General features: G+C 38.9%; 1 protein-coding gene across 5 annotated transcripts in view; it reads left to right on the forward strand.

Moving 5' to 3' along the window:
• The first annotated feature begins 644 nt into the window (after positions 1 to 644).
• Numb (NUMB endocytic adaptor protein) overlaps positions 645 to 13,598 on the forward strand; it is a 178,292-nt gene continuing 165,338 nt past the window's right edge. For all 5 annotated transcript variants that reach the window (XM_071607692.1, XM_027931517.2, XM_071607693.1 and 2 more), the window contains exon 1: positions 645 to 733. The gene's annotated coding sequence lies outside the window, so the exon portion shown is untranslated. The remainder of the gene's footprint in view (positions 734 to 13,598) is intronic.

The raw sequence follows: 13,598 nt of genomic DNA on the forward strand, positions 1-13,598 counted from the left end.
TATAATCGCAACTGAAGTGGACTGTTTGCTGCTAAATAGAAGGCTGCTCTTTGCCCTTTAGCTGGGAGATTCCCGGAAAGAACTTCAAGGAAACTGGGAGCATTGGGACCTCAAGGAAAGGGGAAAATTTTATCTCTACAGTACCTTTCTTCCAGGGGATTAGAAACACTTCTTAAACACAACCTCTGGTATTGGTGTTTTGCAAGGGTTACCTCTATGAGTAAGTTGGCACTGATAAGCTTCGCCTTGTAGGAAGGGAGCCGGAGAAGGGGAAGAGTTTTCACTCCACAACAAAGAGTTAACCCTTCCCCAGAAACCTCGGATGTGAGCGTCTGCCCCTTCTTTGCTTTCTACTGCGCAACCAAACTGCACAAGCTTGAACCAACCGTGGTGGTCACATCCTTTGCCAGTTAACTTAACAGACACGTCAAGCAGCCTATCAAAACTTCGAACTGCCCAACTATCAACCAATTACAAATAAAGCTTGGTCTAAGGCTCTCCAGGTCCGGGCGGGGGCGAATACACGGTCCAGGAAAAGGGGCGTTAAAGACGCGATGACGGGCGGGTAAATTGAGCCAATCATAGCAGAGAGCCGCCGCCCCACGGTCCAATGGATAGGTCGGAAGTATGATATAGGGTGGGCCTGTTGTCATGGGGGAGGTGGTGGCGCTTGGTGGCTACTGGCGGCCGAGGTAGAGGCACCAGCCCGGGAGTTGGTCGGGGGCCCCGGCAGGTGAGTGCTGTAACGTGGGCCTCAGGTTTGGAGGCCGTGATGGGGCGGAAACTCCAGCTCAGCGCTCCGGAGGCGGAGGCCGGAGGAAGGGGGCCTGGACTACGGGCCGGGTTGGGGCCGGGGCCAGGGCGGAGGCGAGTTCGCCCTGACTGGGCTGGTGGGAGAATGGCCCGGTTCCTGGAGTTCGCGCTGGGAAGGTAGGCTGGCGCCGGACACCAGCGGGTCAGGCCGGGAGGTCCTTTTGGACATCCCGCTGCTCGGGTCTGGGGCGCTGACTGCGGGCGGCTGTGTGAGAGGTAGCTCCCTGAGGAGACGTTAGCGACTGGGGTCCCAGAGAGAGGGGGGTGACCCAGGGTGACTGGTCCGAGGGCGGGGTGACTTGGGAATAACCAGGACGACTTGGGAGTGAGAGGGGGAGCCCCGAAAGCTCGGGAGCAGCGGGTGCGGCCAGAGCTGGGGGTCAAGGGAACTGGGAGTGGCCCCTATCGGAGAGAGAGGGAGGTGGGGAGCCCGAGGGCGGCCGGGGTCCGGAGTGACAGGGGGCGGCCTGGGTCCGAGTGGGGCGTCTGAGGAAAGGCACTGAGCGGGGTGAGAAGTCTCCTGAGAAAGGCGGCCGTCCGGAGGGGAAGGGCCCCTGCGGAGATGGCGAGCGGCGGGTCTTCCGAGGGTCGGACCCGCCGAGACCTTGAACCGTCTCGGGGCGGGGGGCGGGGGGGGGGAGGAACCGCTGCGCCCTGCCCCCCACGGCTAGTTTGGGATCAGAGACCCGAGACCCGACCGGCAGCTTGTGGGTCTGAAGATCCCCGGGACACGAGGAAAGAAATCCTCGAGGAGTAGATCGGGTGAGGGTTCTGCGGGGAAGTGGAAGTTCCCTCCAGCGAAATGGAATGGAGGTGGGTGGAGGTGGGAGGGGAAGAGTGATTTCCCTGTAGGAAGGGAGTAGTAGACGCCGCCAGCGAGCGAGAAAGTTGCGCAGGAAGAGAGTAGTGGTCCTGTGGAGACTAGCCAGGACAGTAGATAAGCGAAATTAATGGTGGTGCCAGTAATAGGTTCTAAGGTCTTCAGAAAGACTAGAAACTTCAGCTTCATAATTAATACTAAGATCCCATCTAGGACCAGAGAAAAGGTTCTAAAAAGCAAGGTTAAGTAACTTGCATTCCACTGCTTTAGAAATTTGTTTTAGGACGACAGCCATAATACTAGAAAATAAGGACGTTGACAGGACGGGGGAATTTGAGAGGGGAAAGGGGAGGAGTAGTTGAACTAAGGGAATGGAACTGGGGACTTGATCAGAAGGAAGATATTCATGACAAGGATAGGCATACCCTGCTAAACTGAAAATAAATTTAAATTCTAGTTCCACCACCTGGCTTGATCGGCTTAACTCTGCGGTTTTCTCATCTGTATATTAGGGAGACTGATAGTTTTTGATTTTGTTTTGGAGTGTTGGATATTGAACCCAGGGCCACAGGCGTGATAGGCAAACACTTTGTCACTGAGCAACATCCCCGACTCTTTCTAAAAATTTTTATTTTGAGATAGAGTCTTGCTAAATTTCCCAGGCTGGCCTCGAATTTAGTGAGCCTTCTGCCTTACCCTCCCGAGTAGCTGGGATTGCAGGCATGCCCCATGGTGCCAAAATTCCCCCGATTACTAACAGTTTTTATTTAATAGGGTTCTAAATTTTTATTTATTTTTACATGTTAGTGTTTGTAGAGCTTTTAGACTAGTGATTGGAACATAGCACTGTGAATTGGATTATTGAGTAGAGGCTAAAGATCTGAGTTCTTTAAGGTGGAGATCTTCAAACTTTTTTTTTTTTTTTTTAACCTCAGAATCACTTGCTAACTACAGATTGTTTGGCTCCACCTGGGGTTTGTTTTTGTTTGTTTTGTGGTATTGGGGTTTGAACCCAAGGCCTGGTGCAGGCTAGGTGAGCAGTATCCCACTGAGCTGGGCCACAAAAGGGGTGGGTACCCCTTTTAAATTTTGTTTTGACTGCTGGTCTCACTAAATTGCCCAGGCAGCCCTAGAACTTGTGATTCCCCTGCCTCAGCTTTGAGTAGCTGCAATTACAAGCAGGTGCCACCATGCTGGGCTCCACCTGGGGTTTCTGATTCAGTAGATCTGGGGTGGGACCCAAGAATTTGTATTTATCTCAAGTGATGCTTATGTTGGTTAAGGGACTGTACTTTAAGAACTACTTGCTTTTAAGGAAATAGTAATAATTAGCAGCCTGAAACTACCTGCCCATCCTGCAAAAGAAACAATTAGAGGCAAATTGCAAAAAGGATCCTATTATAAAGGATAGGTGACCCCCCCCCCTTTAAATATATTTCATGCTAGGCAAGTCTCTACCACTGAACTACACCCCCAGCCCCAGGGTACCCTTTTTAAAGCCTGTTTTTAAAACTTTGGATCATGATTAGTTAGTAATTTATAAAATCAAATTTCCAGATTACATCAGCATGGGAAATACAATGAAGTAGAACAGAATAAACTAGTTGGTAAGGAAAAGTATTATTTTGGGAAATTTCTCATACATGTTTGTACTAGGTCACAATGTAAAATGAACTTTTTACATTCAAAGTTTGAGAAACTCTTGAGCCATTCAGTATAGTAAGAGCAACTCTCTAATATCTAAGCGCTGGGTTATTTACTCATAGATCTTTACATGGTTATCCTATCTCAGATGATGACATTTCATTAAATTTTTTGGTTTCTGATTTGGTTTCTCTTGTGTTGGTGTTATATATTGTGTTGTGCCTCTGACTCAATATTTTTGGATATTTAGAATCTTTTGCATTAAGGACTTAAGAGAAATTGCTGTTTTTTCACTTTTGTTTCACTTGGGCCCTCTTGTTTACACCCCCCCCCCACTGTACTGTAAAGCATTGTCTGTAATAATAATAATAAAATACAAAAACCCTAAGTATACACAGATTATTGACAGTAAACAACTCACACTGAAATATTTGAGAACATTTCAGATATGGAAAGTAAGCAACAATAAAAAAAGAAACATTTCAAAACAAAGTGAAAAGGTATCTGGTGTTTAGACTGTCAAAATATTTTCTTGACCTAATACAAAATACATTTTTAAGGGAATCAGCAATATGATTTCTAGCTTTCTGTAGAGAGAAGAAAATGGTGTTAATACTTGACAGAAAAATGCACTGGGATAGAGGCTTACCTACAAAGACAATTGTTTATTAAGCAGGAGCTTTTGTTTCATTGGTTTTCTCCCCAGAGAGTGAACTGGTTGTGGCATATGTTGTAAATTTAACTTGTTTGAGGAACCTAAAGGTAATCCACAGTATTTATGCAAAGTTATATTAAGAATATGTACATTGGGCTGGGATTGTGGCTCAGTGGCAGAGTGCTTGCCTCACATGTATAAGGCACTGGATTTAATCCTCAGCACCACATAAAAATAAAATAAATAAAAGTATTGTGTTCATCTACTAAAAAAATTTTAAAAGAAGAATGTTTTATGTTCTTCTTGATTTGATTTTTTTTCTTTTGAAAACTAGATGGTTTATTTGAAAACAAGATAGAATTGATTTAGATCTGTTTTTATGGATGTGAGAACAAAAATCAATATTGAAAACTGAAAGAGATCCTTGTAGCTTTCTTTACAATTTTTAATCCAGGATATTATATAACCTTTCATTAATTTTTTATGAAGTTGTGAAAAAACTATTTCCATAGCTTTACATCAAGATTTTTGGATATTTTTTTTTTTTCCTTTAAAAAATGTAATTTGAGGACTGGGGTGGTGGCTCAGTGGTAGCGTGCTTGCCTAGCATGTGTGAGGTACTGAGTTCGATTCTCAGCACCACATATAAATAAATGAATAAAGGTCCATCAATAACTAATGGAATTTTTAAAAAATGTAATTCGATTACAAGTATTTCTATTTCTTTAAAAAAGTTTATGTTTTCCAGCCTTCAAATAACATATTTGAAATCAAAGGCAAAAGCAGGGTTGTTTTTTTTTTTTTAACAAAACAAATTTACTGAGTTTTTTGTCACAAAGTTTCCATAGATGAAAGCTTTTGATTTCTTGAATTGGGTAAATGGAATATCCCTAACACTTTCAGTCATTTTACATTTATATAGATCACTCATTTCTACACCAAGTGATGGAAAAATGTAAAATCTTAAGTATGGGGGAAAAAAATCTAGAAGTTCATTCTACATAATTGTGAACCTTGAACAGTTTGGTTACTTAATAAATGGACTTTATTCAGTTGAATTATTATTTATCCATAATTTAATCATACTTATCTATAAATAGCTTTAATTGCTCAACTCATTTTGCAGTGAGATCTGTTAAGCTATAGTTGAATCAATTGTGTTTTTTTTAAATCCCAAAGAAACTGTGTGCTCCTAATTGTATTATTTTGTGAGATTTAGTTTCACTTACCAAGGTTTATTCAGATAAATGATTTTTTTTAAATGGAAGTTTAATTAATGAGTTAATCAAGTTTATTTTCTATTTCATGGAAGTTTTATCCTTTTTTTAAATAAAAGAAATTGTTTTTGCATTTTTTAAAAAATATTTTTTAGTTGAGGATGGACACAATGCCTTTATTTTATTTATTTTTCTGTGGTGCTGAAGATCAAACCCAGTGCCTCACACATGTGAGACAAGGACTCTACCACTGAGCTATGACCCCCAGCCCTGCATTCTTCTTCTTTTTTTTTTTTTAATAACCTTTATTTTATTTATTTGTTTTTATGAAGTGCTGAGGATTGAACCCAGTGCTTCACATGTACTAGGCAAGCACTATACCACTGAGTACACCACCCCAGCCCAAATCTTATCCTTTTTCACCCAACCCTACCCATGGGATGGAATGTAGGCCTTTATCACTGAGCTACATCTCTTATTTTTCATTTTGAGGCAAGGTCTCCTTAAATTGCCCAGGCTGGCCTAGAACTTGTGATTGTCCTGTCTCCCGAGTCTCTGGAGTCTCTGAGTTATAGGGCCTCACTAAGTTGCCAAGGCTGGCTTTGAACTCACGGTCCTCCTGCCTCAGCCACCCAATCTGCTGGGATTACAGGAATGCACCACCATGCCTGGCTCATACATTAAATCTTAATGGAAATTTTGGTGCCTAAAAATATAGTTATGTAAAAGCGCAAAACCTCTGTATCTGGTTTTTAGCTTGCTTCAAGAATTCTGTTGTCAGCCTGGTGTGGTTGTTGACATCTTTTGTCCCACCTACTTGGGAGGCTGAAGCAAAAGGATTGCAAGTTCAACATTAGCCTGGACAATTTTGCAAGACCCTGTCTGGGGGAGAAAAAAAATAAAAAGTGCTGTGGTAGAGCACTCCTGGGTTCAATCTCCAGTGTTGGGGGATGGAGGAGGAATTTCTTTATCAGAAAAATCACTTGGCCCATTACCCGAGGTACACGTAAGATTCCACAAATGGTGTGACTATATCATGTACAACCAGAGAAATGAAAAGTTGTGCTCCATTTGTGTACAATGAATCAAAGTACCTTCTGCTGTCATATATAACTAATTAGAACAAATTTTTTAAAAAAGGAAAGGTCACTTAGTAAACTTACCACCTTAAAAAAAAGTATTTTATGTAATAAAGTACTTGAAAAGCTACATTTTATTTTGGATTTTCTAAAATACATACAATGTGTTTAATAGATTTTGATTTTTAGGAAGATTTTTAATTCTGCAAGTTTCTGAACCCTGATTTGTATTTCCTTGAAGGGCTAAGAGAAATGAAATAATGTATTCTCACAGGGTGCAGCCTGAAATCCCAGTGGCTCCCGAGGCTGAGGCAGGAGGCTCACAAATTCAAAGCCAACGTCAGAATTTAATGAGACCCTAAGCAATTTATTATTAAGACCCTGTCTAAAAATAAAAAGGGCTAACCTCCGCCCCCCCCCCCCCAAAAAAAAAAAAAAAACCCCAAACTTTCTAAATCAAAAAGAATTTTTTTTTGCCATCTTATTTTTATCTTGACATTATGGTAAATGCTTTAGTAACAAAATTTAAGCATAACATTGTAAATTTCATTATTATAGGTAGAAATACTATATAGGACTTTAGGATTTATATTCAGAAGTGAGACACAGATAATGATGAATAGTTATTAAACACTAGTACTAGTATTGTTACTAAATACTAGTACACTATTTCCATATATTTTGGAGAATATAAAATTATGCACTTAGAGATCTTAAAGCAAAAACAAGGAATACTAGAGAATGAGAATACAGACATGTGCTTAAGGAAGAGTCTGGAGAATCTGCAGGAAGTATGTCTAGAGAAGTGAGTGGTTCTTGGCAGTTTTCCTGGAGTGACATATGTAAAGGAGGATGGTCCTATTTGCAGCATTCTTCCATGTACTTATTCTTAGTTCTCTGCAGCTTTAATTGTTATAAATCTTCCTTTGTTTTCTTCCACTCAAAAAATCATGTCAGAATGCAAGTAAATAGACTGAGAAGTGCTAGTCCTAGAGAATGAGAGGCTGTGTAGGACCATGTTGATTTATCACTGGGTTTTTTGTTTTTTGTTTTGGTTTGTTTTTGCAGTGTTGGAGATGGAACCAGGGCCTTGAGCATGCTAAGCAAGTGCTCTACCACTGAGCTACATCCCCAGCCTTGAGCATGTGAGTTTGGAAGAAGACTCAACATTATCTCTACTTCTGCAAATTCTGGGAATAGCAACCATAGCTAGGGCAAGCCTTCCTACTTGTTCTCTCCAGTGGAGAAAAGGATTAGGAAGGGACTCCCTAGTCATCCTTTTTTTTTTTTTTCCCCTTAGGCTACTGGGAATTGAACCAAGGGCCTCACACATGATTATTATTTTTTTTTCCATTTAGTTAGGGAAGAAGCAGGACTGAAATCTGTAGAACATTGCATGCCTCTGAGTAAAGGCAGTCAGGAAAGCCAGGAACTAGCAGTCAGGTACCTGTACCACTGAACTACATCCCTGGCCTTTTTTATTTATTTATTTTATATTTATTTTTTAGTTCTCGATGGACACAGCATCTTTTGTTTGTATGTGGTGCTGAGGATCAAACCCGGGCCGCACCCATGCCAGGCGAGCGCGCTACTGCTTGAGCCATATCCCCAGCCCATCCCTGGCCCTTTTTAATGTTTTAATTTGAGACAGGGTCTTACCAAGTGCCCAGGCTGGCTTTGAACTTTCAGTTCTCCTGCCTCAGCTTCCCAAATAGCTAAATAACAGGTGTGCACCACCCTGCCAGGCTTCCCCTTAGTCATGGAATGGATTAATCAAGGAATTGCTATGTTAGTAATTAATATTCAGTGACTTCTCCCTTTCTCTTCATCCAAATTCTATTTCTCCCCATTTGCTGGCTGCTACTTTAGATTCTTTTAACTAAAATCAGTCTTAAATTCTCTGATGTAACAACCAAATCTTAATTATGGAATCCTGGTTATACTAACATATATATAGTTATCTGAAAATGATTATTAATTTTTTTTTCCATTTAGTTAGGGAAGAAGCAGGACTGAAATCTGTAGAACATTGCATGGCTCTGAATAAAGGCAGTCAGGAAAGCCAGGAACTAGCAATCAGGTAAATTTATGACTTAGTTAAGATTGATCTTTTGGATACCTTTGGCCTTGGGAAAGTCAAATTTAGCAGTGCTTCATTTGGGTCAGTTGTGCATATGTGTAGCTCTGGTACGTTTTAGTTGTATCATGTGGATAATTTATTAATTGCTTGTAATAGAATTAACTCTTGTAAGGAATTTTAGCTCTTAGTATTTCATAATGAAGATTAATCCTTTTATTTTTTTTAAACCTAGAATCTCTTTTTTAAAATTTTTTGTAGTTGTGGATGGACATAGTATCTTTATTTATTTTTATGTGGTGCTAAGGATCGAACCCAGTGCTTCACACATGTGAGGCAGGTGCTCTACCACTGAGCTGCAGCCCCAGCCCTAAACCTAGGATCTTATAGAACCACAGAATACCTTGAAGATTGCAAAAAAATATCTGTCATTGCCACATAATGAAATTGAAAAAGGTACCATTTGTATTCAGAGAAAAGCATGGTAAAAGAGACAAAATTCAGGTTTATAATTTTATGACTAAGTTCTTGAATTCTGACTTTGTTAACTGATTGAGAAGTTTATTTAACTTCTCTTAAACTCAGTTTTGTCATCTGTAAAGAGGAATTTATATATCCTCCTTACTAGACTGATGGTGAAAATGAAAAGCATTTTGTATAATGCTTTGCTTGTAGGAGGCACTGCATTCATGGTATTGTTAATAATTAAAACAACTTTAGACTTACTATAAGTTTCTCTTTGTAAGATAAGTTAATATTCCAGTTACTGTGATTATAAGCAATATGGTATTTAAGAAAAACACTTGACTTTAAAACTTTACATGTATTTTAGGCATTTATTATCTTTGTTTTGTGATTGATTTAGATTAGTGGATTAGACCATATTTTAGAAGGAGGCCGATGAGGCTAGCCTTGGGTGGTCAGAGGCTGTATCTCTAGCATATTACGTGGTCTTCTAAGTATATGAGTGTTTGGTTAACAGTGGGAACCACTAACCCTATCACTAGAAAAAACAATTGAATGTTAATTTTATTATCAAAATCATTGCTTTTATTGAATGACTTTATTTAACAATATTATTAATGATTTTAAATTAGTTCTAAATGCCAGTTAGAATCAGCTTATTTCGGGGCTGGGGATGTGGCTCAATTGGTAGCGAGCTCGCCTGGCGTGCGTGCAGCCCGGGTTCGATCCTCAGCACCACATACAAACATAGATGTTGTGTCCGCCGAAAACTAAAAAAAAAAAAGAATCAGCTTATTTTTCCCAAGAGTTAACACATTTTTATAAAAGCTGGGCCAGGTATCTTGTGCCTCCTGTTCCAGCTATTTGGGAGGCTGAAGCAGGAGGACATCTAAAGCCCAGGAGTTTGAGGCTAGTCTGGGGAACATGGTGAGATCATGTCTCAAAAATTAAATAGTAAGAAATAAAAATTGCAAACAACAACATTTTTCTTCACAATTCAAGTAGAATTAGATTTTTATTTCAGAAGTTAAGCCCTGTATCTTCCTTAGTAAAGAATTTGGTCAGAGGTGAAAGAAGAATCTTTCTCCCAGCTACTCAGGATCTAAGGCAGGAGGATTGCAAGTTTGAGGCCAGCCTGGGCAACTCGGCAAGACCCTGTCTCAACAACAACATGAAAAATGCTGGGAATGTAGTTCAGTGATAGAGCACCTGCCTGACATGTTCCCCAGCGCTGGGTAGGGTGGGGTGGGGGAATCTGTATGTGTAGAAAGCTGCTAAAAAGTTATTTTGTTTTTTAAATTGATGAAAAGTAGGTATGCATTTTCCATCGCATTCATGATGTAATGACTTTCTTTAAATTTCATCAATAAACTTAATTTTTGAATGGTTAACTATTTTAAAGAGTTGACACAATCTTATTTTTTTGAAAATTATTTATTGGCAGTATGAAAGAATATTTCCTATCATAGTTTAAGTCTTCCTTACTCTTGCAGTGACAGTATTACCATGTACTATATTGAAAATATTGGTAAGAAAATGAACTTCAAATGTTCATTTACATGACTGATCATCTTTTCTTCCTTTTTTTCCCCCTCTATGGTGCTGGGATTGAACTCAGGTCCTTGCTATACTACTGACCCACAACTCCAGCCCATTTTTTTTGTTTTATTTTGGGACAGATTCTCCCTGGTTGCCTAGGCAGGCCTCCAACTTGAGAACTTCCTCCTTCAGCTTCCTGAGTTGGGTTTGTAGGTGTGCACCATTGCCACTGGGTTCTGCATAAATGAACTCTTAGCTTTATTCAGTTTTCTCACCTGAAAAAATTAATTGCTTTGAGGATTATTTGAGATAATCCATGTAAAGTTAAACAGTTTAACATAGTGCTTAGCTCACAGTAAATACTCTCAGTAAGTGTTGGTTATTGTTGCAAGGATCCAGCATTTTTAGTGGAGCAGGTTGGAGGTAAAAACTTTTTCTGTGTTTTTGGAAGGGACTGTAAGAAAGTCTTATGCATTAAGTTGTACTATGAAACTTAAACTTCAGTTGACATATAAAGGAATCTTGAATTCTCCTGACTCATATTTTCAGTTATCCTTGGAAAAACTTGAATCTTCATTTTAATTCAGCTATGTTTTGCTTTTATTTTTTTATTTTTTAAAGAGAGAGAGAGAGAGAGAATTTTAATATTTATTTTTTAGTTTTTGGCGGACACAACATCTTGTTTGTATGTAGTGCTGAGGATCGAACCCGGGCCGCCGCACGCATGCCAGGCGAGCGCACTACATCCCCAGCCCCTATTTTGCTTTTAGGTCAGAGTAAATTCTTATCAGCATGAGTTATAGATAATCACTAAACTCTTTTGGAATATGAAGTGTAACTATGGAACTTATTAGATAAATTTTTCATTAGATTTCTATTTTATATGCTAATATTTAAGTATTGAGTCTCCTTGGCATTGAATATCCTTATCAACAGTTTTCAGTCTGTTACCTGCAAAATTGGGGGTAGGTGTTTTCTGCAGTAGATTTCTACAATCTATTATGTTTATCAAATATTATCTGTATAATAAAGTAATATGTTCTAAACAAACATGTGTATGTATACTTTCATTGTTCAAATAAATATTGAAATGGATTTTTAAAAAAATCTCTATTTTAAAGACTAGACTGAATTCAGAGTAGCTTTGGTTATTTCCACGATTTATTCAGCTATTACTAAGTGGTGGCCACTTAAAATATTTTGGCTTTTAAGGGCTGGGGATGTAGCTCAGTTGGTAGAGTGCTTGCCTCACATGCACAAGGCCCTGGGTTCAATATTTTGGCTTTTAAAAATGCTTGCCATACATAAAAGCTCTCAGATTACTCTTTCTACTTTTTTTCTTACCCAAATGTACCATTTCAGAAGTACTAATATATATTTCTTCCCCCAACATAGCATATACATTTTTGACAGTTTTATTCATGTTTAGCATAAATGAAACTGTACATAAAGTATAGTTTGAACTTATATATGCATTCAAGGCAAGACACATACTTATCACTCCCAAAATTGTTGTGCTTTTCTTTTTCTTTTTGGTACCAGGGTTTGAACCCAAGGGCACTTATCCATCTCTTTTTATTTTTTATTTTATTTATTTAAAAAATTTATTTTGTGTTTTGCTGAGGATTGAACCCAGTGCCTCACACATACTAGGCAAACAAACACTCTACCACTGAGCCACAACCTCAGCCTTATTTTTTATTTTGAGACAGGGTCTTACCAAGTTGCTTAGAGCCTCAATAAGTTGATGAGGCTGACCTCTAACTTGTGATCCTCCTGCCTCAGCCTCCTGAGCCACTGGGATTATAGGTGTGTGCCACCATGCCTTACTTCTGTGCCTTTTTGTAGTCCATCCCTTTCCCCTACTGGAAACAACCCTGATCTGCTATCCATCATTATACATTAATTTGTATTTCCCATAATTCTATGTAAACAGAATCATAGGGTGTGTGTGTGTGTGTGTGTGTGTGTGTGTGTGTGTGTGTATATATATATATATATATATATATATATATATATATATATATAAATAAATTTTTTTGAGAGAATCCGTATGGCTTTTTTCACTGTGCCTAATTAATTTGAGATCTATCCATTCTTTTCTATATGTCAATAATTCATTCCTTTTTATTGACGAGTAGTATTCCATTATATGGATGTATTGTGTGTGTAATTTTTTTTTATGCTGCTGGGGATTGAACCCAGGACCTTGCTCATGCTAGGCAACTGCTCTGCTGCTGAGTTATACCCCCAGCCCTGCATGTATTACACTTTAAAATACAAACTTTTTTTTCCCCCTAATAATAGATTTTGGATTTCCACTTTTTGCCTATTCAGATAAAACTGATATGAACCATGTACAGGTTTTTGTATAGATATGTATTCACTTCTTTTGAGTAATTTCATAGCAGTGGAATTGTTGGGTCATATAGTAACTTCAAAGTTAGCTGCATCCTGGAAATGGAATCCACAGCTTTGGAAGTACTAGCTCTGCCTCTGAGCTAGACCCCTGCCCCCGGCTCCCCCTAGGCTTTATTTGTTTTTTGATTAGAATCATTCTCGCAGGGTAAAGTTGAAATTCTGGTTTTGATTTTAATTTCCCTGATGGTTGATGATGTCGAGAATCTTTATGTGCTTATTGGCTATTTGTATGTCTTTGAAGAATTATCGATTTGGACCTTTGCCCACTAACAAATTTGAGTTGTCTTTATTGAATTATAAAACTTCTTTATATATTCTGGATATAAATCCCTTTTCAAACACAATTTACAAACATTTTCTCCCTTTATACAGGCTGTTTTTTCTGTGTTTTTTTTTTTTTTTTTTTGTAGTGCTGGGCGTTGAACCCAGGGCCTTGGACATGCTAGGCAAGCATTCTCACACTGAGTCACGTGCCCAATTCTACTTAGCATTTTGAAAGAAACTTATTCTTTGTTTATAGAATATTTAACTCTAAATTGGGCTTTTAAAAATGGCATTAAATATTCTCTTTTGGAGATCTTTTTTTTTTTAATTTTTTTTTAGTTGTAGATGGACACAATAACTTCATTTTGTTTATTTAATTTGTTTACGTGGTGCTGAGAATCGAACCCAGTGCCTCACACATGCTAGGCAAGCGCTCTACCACTGAGCCACAACCCCAGCCCCTCTTTGGAGATCTTAAGACGAAAGAGCATACATTTTTTACAGAGTATTTGAGTTTACATGTCTCATCTCTACTTGAAGAGTTGTGTTCTTTTAGAATATGGGGCCACTTCTTTGTCAAGTAAGAACTAATTTCCTGGGAAAT

Source organism: Marmota flaviventris, chromosome 2 (genome assembly GCF_047511675.1).
Source record: "Marmota flaviventris isolate mMarFla1 chromosome 2, mMarFla1.hap1, whole genome shotgun sequence".
Classification (NCBI taxonomy): domain Eukaryota; kingdom Metazoa; phylum Chordata; class Mammalia; order Rodentia; family Sciuridae; genus Marmota; species Marmota flaviventris.